We start from the raw sequence: 9,259 nt of genomic DNA on the forward strand, positions 1-9,259 counted from the left end.
CTGTACCCTGGAACATTAAGCTGCCAGTCTAGCCCATCCCTGAGCCACTACTCCATAATCGCCAGGAGATCCCAGTCCCATGTTCCTAACCATGCCTTGAGTTCATCTGCCTTACCTATAAATGCAGTTTAATTTACCAGTCCTATGTTATTCTCTACTTTGCTCCTGCCTGCCCTGACTGTTTTTCCCAACTGCATGTTTCAGACTGATCTCTTTCCTCACTACCTCAATGGGTCTCGACCTCCCACCTTACTGATTTGAATCCTCCCGAGCAGCTGGAACAAATCTCCCTGCCAGTACATTAGTCCCCTTCCAATTCATATACAGGTCCTTCTTATACAGGTTATTTCTACTCCAGAAAAGATTCCAATGATCCAAGAATGCGAATCCTTTTCCTTTACGCTAGTTTTTCAGTACACATTAATCTGCTGTATCCTCCTACTCATACCCTCACTAGATCATGGCACCAGGAGTAATCCATATTTTATTATTCTGGGAAAACCAAAACGGAGGATGGAAAAATTGTGGCTGTAAGAGCTGCTCTTTTTTGTGGTATTTTAGGTGTTGGAGGTGATTTCCTTGAATTCCAGGAGCAGCAAGTATTGTTTTATATGTTGCTTTGGAACTCTGGTGGACAAAAGATCAAAACGATGGCACTTTAAAAAGGAGGAAGACAGACAAAGGTAGTGACCACATGGTCAGAGAAAGAAAACTATGCTGCTGCCTGACACACTGAATCTGCACAGTTACTGTCTTTGTTGTTTGAGTCCAAGTATTTTAGACATCGGAATGTGTCTCGAAAAAGTTAACAAAAAGCAAAATTCACAGCTAACCTTGAAGAAAACTGTGTGGGAGGGCTCACAGCACAAGGAACAGTTAAGTACATAGTTTTTAAGTGTAGCCTTGTTGTAAATCTACAATAGCAAGTAGAGTGGGTACTTTCTCGATTACATGTTTTATTGAGATCTGTCTCATGGCTTATATTTTTAAAAATTTAATTGAAAATATTAAGTTAGCCTGCAGCAGTGTTTTTTTTATAGCAATAAGATGGTGCTATTTTCTGGGTCTATACATTGTGAAGGAGCAAAGGCAACCTTTAGTAGAGTGATGTGCTCTTCCTGTCAAACGTGGGAGTTTAGGGAGTTTCCATGTTACTGATGATTACGTCTGCAGGAAGTGACTTTGGTTGCAAATCCTATCAGAGAGCATGTGGATTGGTCAGAGCTGCAGTTAGAGGCAATAAGGAATTTACAGGAGCTAGGTGGTGTGATGGATGGCAGTTATAGGAAGGCAGAAAAGCTGCAGAAACACAGGTAGATGGGTTAACTCCAAGAAAGGTAGGAGGGGTAGGTAGGAAGTGCAGGAGTCTCCTGTGGCTATCCCCATCTCAAACAAGTATGCTGTTTTGGGAAAAAAGTAGAGATTGATAGACTCTCAAGGGAATGTAGCATGAACAGCCAAGTTCCTGGTACTGAGAATGGTTCTCATGCAATGAGGGGTACATTGGGTCCCAAGTGATTGATTGTGTTCGGGGACTCCCTACTCAGAGGCACAGATAGATGTTTCTGCGACTGGCAGCAAAAATCAGAATGGTGTGTTGCCTCCCTGGTGCCAGAATAGAGGATATCTCAGATAAAGTGCAGAATGTTCTCAAGGGGAGAGGGACCATCAGGAGGTTGTTGTACATATTGGAACTAACGACATAGGAAGGGAAATTACGAAGGGAGAATGTTAGGCAGGAAAGTTAGGCAGAAATTTAAAAAGGATGTCCTTGAAGATAGTAATATCTGGATTATTCCTGGTGCTAAGAGCTAGTGAGGGTAGAAATAGGAGGATAGAGCAGATGAATACATGGCTGAGGAGGTGGTGCAGGGGAGAAGGATTCACACTTTAGGGATCATTGGAATCTCTTCTGGGGTTGAAGTGACCTGTACAAGGAGGACAGATTGCACCTGAATTGGAAGGGGACTCATCTACTGGCAGGGAGGAGATTTGCTAGGGCTGCTCAGGAGGATTTAAACTGGTAAGGTGGGACCCAGGGAAATAGGAAGGAAAGAGGTCAATCTGAGACTGGTACAGGTAGGAAAAGGAGCAAATCAAACAGTCAGAGCAGGCAGAAACAAAGGACAGAATAAGGTAGAACTGATAAATTAAACTGCATTTATTTCATTGTAAGAGGCCTCACAGGGAAGGCAGATGAGAACTCGGGGCATGATTAGGAACATGGGACTGGGATATCATCACAATTACAGAGTAACGGCTCAGGAATGGATAGGGTTGGCAGCTTAACGTTCCAGGATACAAATGCTACAGGAAAGATAGAAAGGGGGGCAAGAGAAGAGGGGGAGTGGCGTTTTTGATAAGCGATAGCATTACAGCTTTACTTCAGGAGGAGATTCCTGGGAATACATCCAGGGAAGTTATTAGAATGGAACTGAGATATAGGAAAGGGATGATCACGTTATTGGGATTGTATTTATAGACCTCCCAGTAGTCAGGGAGGAAATTGAGAAATAGTTATCCTTAAGAATAATAGGGGAATAGGGGTGTTTTACTTTCCAAACAAAGACAGGGATTGCCATAGTGTTAAAGGTTTAGATGGAGATGAATTTGTTAAGTGGGTACAAGAAAATTCTGTATGTGGATGCACCTACTAGAGAAGGTACAAAACCACACCTACTCTTGGAAAATTAGGCAGGGCAGGTAATTGAGGTGTCAGTGGAGGAGCACTTTGAGGCCAGCAACCATAATTCTATGAGCTTTAAAATAGTGATGGAAAATGACAGACCAGATCTAAAATCTGAAGTTCGAAATTGGAGGAAGGCTAATTTTGATAATATTAGGCAAGAACTTTCAAAAGTTGATTGGGAGCAGATGTTCACAGTTAAAGGAACGGCTGGAAAACGGGAAGCCTTCAAAAATGAGATAAGCAGAGACAGTATATCCCTGTTAGGGTGAAAGGGAAGGCTAGTAGGTGTGGGGAATGTTGGATGACTACAGAAATTGAGGATTTGGTTAAGAAAAAGAAGGAAGCATATGTCGGGTACAGACAGCAGAGCTGAAAATGTGTTGCTGGAGAAGCGCAGCAGGTCAGGCAGCATCCAGGGAACAGGAGAATCGACGTTTCGGGCATAAGCCCTCATTCAGGATTCCTGAAGAAGGGCTTATGCCCGAAACGTCGATTCTCCTGTTCCCTGGATGCTGCCTGTCCTGCTGCGCTTCTCCAGCAACACATTTTCAGCTCTGATCTCCAGCATCTGCAGACCTCACTTTCTCCTTAGAGACAGCAGAGATCGAGTGAATCCTTAGAAGAGTAAAAAGTCAGTAGGAGTATACTTAAGAGGGAAATGAGGAGGGCAAAGAGGGGATAGGAGATAGCTTTAGCAAACAGAGTTAAGGAGAAGCCAAGAGATTTTATAAATACATTAAGGACAAACGGGTAACTAGGAAGATAATAGGACCTCTCAAAAGATCAGCAAAGCAACCTATGTGTGGAATCACAGGAGATGAAGGGGTTACTAAACAAGGATTCTGCATCAGTGTTTAGTGTAGAAGAGGACATGGAAGATATAGAATGGAGGGAAATAGATGGTGACAGCTTGAAAAATGTCCATATTACAGAGTTGATGGTGCTGAATGTCTTAAAATGCATAAAAATGGATAAATCCCCAGGACTTGATCAGGTGCAACCTAGAGCTCTGTGGGAAACTATGAAATTGATTGCTGGGCCGCTTTGAGATATTTGTAAGACTGGAGGTTGGCTAACGTGGTACCACAATTTAAGAAAGCCAGGGAACTATAGACTATTGAGCCTGACATCAGTGTTGGATAGGATCCTGAGGGACAGGATTTACATGTATTGGGAAAGGCAAGGACTGATCAGTGATAGTCCACATGGATTTGCGCATAGGAAATCATGTCTCACAAACTTGATAAAGTTAAGAAGAGGACTGATGAGGGCAGAGTGGTGGGCATGATCTATATGGACTTCAGTAAGGCATTTGATAAGGTTCCTCATGAGAGACTGTTTAGCATGGTTAAATCTCATGGAATACAGGGAGAACTAGCTATCTGGATACAGAACTGGCTTGAAGGTAGAAGACAGTGGTGGAGGAGGGTTGATTTTCAGACTGGAGGCCTGTGACCACAGGTGTACCACAATGATTGATGCTGGGTCCTCTGCTTATTGTCATTTGTATAAATTATTTGGATGTGAACATAAGAGGTATAGTTTGTATGTTTGCAGATGACATCAAAATTGGAGGTATAGTGGACAGCAAAGAAGGTTACTTTAGAGTACAATGGAATCTCGATCAGATAGGCCAGTGGGCTGAGGAATGGCAGATGGAGTTTAATTTAGATAAATGTGAAGTGTTGAATTTTGGAAAGGCAAATCAGAGCAGGATGTACATATTTAATGGTAAGGTCCTGTGGGAGTGTTGCTGAACAAAGAGAACTTGCAGTACAGGTTCAAGATGATTAGGGGTTTAGATAGGGTTGACCATGAGAACCTTTTTCCACGTATGGAGTCAGCTATTACAAGGGGGCATAGCTTTAAATTAAGGGGTGGTAGGTATAGGACAGATGTTCGCGATAGATTTTTTACTCAGCGAGTCGTGAGTTCATGGAATGCCCTGCCAGTAGCAGTGGTAGACTCTCCCTCTTTATGGGCATTTAAACGGGTATTAGATAGGCATATGGAGGATAGTGGGCTAGTGTAGGTTAGGTGGGCTTGGATCGGCGCAACATCGAGGGCCAAAGAGCCTGTACTGCCCTGTATTTTTCTATGTTCTATGTTCACAGTTCCTTGAACGTTGAGTTGCAGGTTGGGAGGATAGTGAAGAAGGCTTACGATATGCTTTCCTTTATTGAACATAGCATTGAGAATAGGAGTTGGGAGGTTATGTTGGTTAGGCCATTTTTGGCATATTGTGTGCAATTCTGGTGTCTGTCCTATTGGAAAGATGTGAAACTTGAAAGAATTCAGAAAAAATTTACAAGGACGTTGCCAGGGTTGGAGGATTTGAACTACAGGGAGAGGTTAACAGGCTGGGGCTGTTTTCCCTGGAGCATTGGAGACTGAAGGGTGACCTTAAGAGGGGTTGATAAAATTATAAGGGGCATGGATAAGTCAAAGAGACAAGGTCTTTTCCCTAGAGTGGGAGAGTCCACAACTAGAGGGCATCGGTTTCAGGTGAGAGGGGAATAATTTAAAATAGACTGAAGGGACAACAACATTTTCACGCAGAGGGTGGTGCATATATGGAATGAGCTGCCAGAGGAAGTGTTGGGCGCTGGTACAATTACAACATTTAAAAAGGCATCTGGATCGGTATATTAATAGGAACGGTTGAGAGGGATATGGACAAAGTGCTGGAAAAACGGGACTAGATTAGGTTAAGATATCTGGTCGGCATGGATAAGTTGGACTGAAGGGTCTGTATCCATGCTGTACATCTGTGACTGACCTACTTTTTAGCTTTCTGCCTAATTTCCTATATTTTCTCCTCAGATTCTTGTCCTTTTCTCTTCTATATCATTAATTCCAATGTGCACAATGAACTCCTGCTGGCCCCTCTTCCATTTGGAGAATATCTGCACCCTCTCAGGAAATATTCTTTATCATGGCACCAGGGAGGCAACACACCATTCTGATGTCTCATCATTGGCCACAAAAATGTCTATCTGTGCCTCTGACTAGACAGTCTCATGTCACAATTGACTGGTTGGAACATGACCTAGCCCCTTATCATAGTACAGCCAGTCTCAGGACCAAAACCTGACTATTGATGGTACATTCCCCCAAGAATCCATAACTCCCAACATTTTCCAAAACAGCATACTTGAGGTGGGGATAGTCACAGGAGACTCCTACACAACCTGCCTACCCCTCCTACATTTCCTGAAGGTAACTGTGGTTTTTCTCCCTTCCTAAAACTGCCATCCATCACAACCTGGCTCCTGTAAATTCCTCACTGCCTCGAACGGCTACTCCAACCAACATACACAATCCAATAGGATTCGCAACCAAATGCGCTTCATGCAGACATAATCCTCAGTAACACTGAAAATCTCCTTAACCTCCCACATCAGACAGGAAGAGCACATCAGTCTACTAAATGTCATCTTTGCACCTTAATCTATAAACCCAAAAAATAGCACAGTCTTACTGCTCTAACAACACTGCTCCAGAATAACTTTGTATCCTGGGTTATATTGTTAAAGTTTAATCAAGAGACTTATCCCAGTGAGGAGTAAGGATTCTAAGCAGGTGATAATTCAACCATTAAATTAATATGTTTTTTAAAATGTATAATTTGGCAAAAGTAACCCAAAAGATTGGAAAATATATATTTAAAAAAACAAAAATGACCACACTATAACATTATGCGATACAGAATCAAAATTAGGCCATTCAGCACATTAAATGGTGGAGCAGACTCAATCATGGCTGATGTTTCTCAACTCCACTCTAAAATTTTCCTTGCAACCCTTATTCCCTTTACTAATCACAAACCTACCTAACTCTGGCTAAAAGACACTTAATGACTTTTCCTCCACAGCCATCTGTGGCAATGTGTTCCAAAAGATTTATTACACTCTTGGTGCAAGAATTCCTCATCTGCGTTCTAAAGGGTTTTCCCTCCTGTGTGAGGCTGACACCTCAGATCCTAGTCTCTCCTGCTAGCGGAAACATCTTCTCCATTTCCATTCTATCAAGGCGCCTCAGTATTCTCTAAGTTTCAAGAAGATCCCTCCTCATCCTTCTAAATTCCACTGAATACAGATGCGGAGTCCTCAACCACTTCTCATTTGAGAAGTCTGACCAGAGCCTTATACAGCATCAGGAGTACATCCCTGGTGTTGTATTTTAGGTTCTCAAAATGAACACTAATATTGCATTTGCCTGTTGCCAATTGAACCTGCAGGTTCATTTTGATAGTACTCCAAACTAGGGCTCTCTAGCCCCTTGGTGTTTCAAGATTCCAAATTCTTTCCCCATTTAGAAAATAGTCTACACCTCTATTCTTTGACTAGAGTGCATAACCTCACACTTTGCCCACATTGTATTCAATTTGCCATATCTTTACCCACTATTCTATCCTGCCCACGTCCTTTTGCAGCCTCTCCACTTCCTCAAATTACCTGTCCATCTATCTTGGTGTCATCTGCAAACTTCGCAACAATGCCCTTTGATCCTTTGTCCAAATCATTAATGTATAACGTTAATAATTACAGACCCAACACTGACCCCTGCAGAACTGGTTATTATTCTGAAAAAAGCCCGTTTTTCCCAACATTCTGCCAGTCAGTCAACCCTCTATGCATACCATGCTCCTAACACCATGGTCTTATTTAGGAATCTTTTGTGCAGCACATTGTTAAAAGGCTTTCTGGAACTCTTTAAAAAACAAAACAATCATGTCACTGGCTCTCCTAATTTGCTCATGACCTCCTCAAAGAATTGTCTGGCATGACCTCCCCTTGAAGAAGCCATAAAGACTGGTATAAAGTACCCAATCAGTTCATCTGCCATTCTTTGTTGCCCATTATTACTCTATCACTATTTGACAGTTTTTCAATGTCTTATGTCTCTTTTCTTTTTATACATCTAAAACAAAAGACTGTTGCAATCTTCTTTTACATTACTATCTAGCTTACACTCATATTTCATCTTCTCCTCCTCACTGCTTTTTGGTCGTCTTCTGCTGATTTTTAAAAGGCTTCCTAATCTATGAGCTTCCCACTAATCTTCACCAAAAAATAAAAGAGACAGAAGATAAACTTTGAGAATAAACTTCCAACTTCAAGTACACAATTCTTTATCCAAAACCCTCGGGACCAGCTAGTTTTCAGGATTTTTCAGATTTTGGAATAAGTGACAGTTTAATGGTGAACTTCTTAAAAATCTTACTGAACAGCAGACGCACCTGAGAGTACTATGGGCCCCGAGACAGAATTAACACCTGCCAGTGCTGGGCCACACCCTCAGCATGACGTGGGTCAAGTGAGTGTGGAGTGTGGAGCTTCTTCCTTTCCCACCACCAAACCATCATCTCCCAGACCATCCAGAACCTCATCACCTCAGGGGATCTCCCATCCACCGCCTCCAACCTCATAGTCCCACAACCCCACACCGCCCGTTTCTACCTCCTGCCCAAAATCCACAAACCTGACTGCCCCGGCCGACCCATTGTCTCAGTCTGCTCCTGCCCCACCAAACTCATCTCTGCATACCTCGACACGTTCCTGTCCCCCTTAGTCCAAGAACTCCCCACCTACGTTCAGGACATCACTGACACCCTCCACCTCCTCCATGACTTTCACTTCCCCGGTCCGCAACGCCTTATCTTCACCATGGACATCCAGTCCCTGTACACCTCCATCCCCCATCACGAAGGGCTCAAAGCCCTCCGCTTCTTCCTTTCCCGCCGTACCAACCAGTACCCTTCCACTGACACCCTCCTTCGACTGACTGAACTGGTCCTCACCCTGAACAACTTCTCTTTCCAATCCTCCCACTTCCTCCAAACCAAAGGAGTAGCCATGGGCACCCGCATGGGCCCCAGCTATGCCTGCCTCTTCGTAGGATATGTGGAACAGTCCATCTTCCACAGCTGCACTGGCACCACCCCCCACCTTTTCCTCCGCTACATCGATGACTGTATTGGCGCTGCCTCGTGCTCCCGCGAGGTGGTTGAACAGTTCATCCACTTACCAACACCTTCCACCCCGACCTCAAATTCACCTGGACCGTCTCAGACTCCTCCCTCCCCTTCCTAGACCTTTCCATTTCTACCTCAGGCGACCGAATCATCTAGGACATTTACTATAAACCGACCGACTCCCACAGCTACCTAGACTACACCTCCTCCCACCCTGCCCCCTGTAAAAACGCCATCCCATATTCCCAATTCCTTCGTCTCCGCCGCATCTGCTCCCAGGAGGACCAGTTCCAAATCCGTACAACCCAGATGGCCTCCTTCTTCAAGGACCGCAACTTCCCCCCAGACGTGGTTGACGATGCCCTCCACTGCATCTCTTCCACTTCCCGCTCCTCCGCCCTTGAGCCCCGCCCCTCCAAACCCCACCAGGACAGAACCCCACTGGTCCTCACCAACCATCCCACCAACCTCCATATACATTGTATTATCCGTCGTCATTTCCGCTACCTCCAAATGGACCCCACCACCAAGGATATATTTCCCTCCCCTCCCCTATCAGCGTTCCGAAAAGACCACTCCCTCCGTGACTCCCT

This window comes from Chiloscyllium plagiosum, chromosome 2 (assembly GCF_004010195.1).
Source record: "Chiloscyllium plagiosum isolate BGI_BamShark_2017 chromosome 2, ASM401019v2, whole genome shotgun sequence".
In the NCBI taxonomy this organism is placed as follows: Eukaryota; Metazoa; Chordata; class Chondrichthyes; order Orectolobiformes; family Hemiscylliidae; genus Chiloscyllium; species Chiloscyllium plagiosum.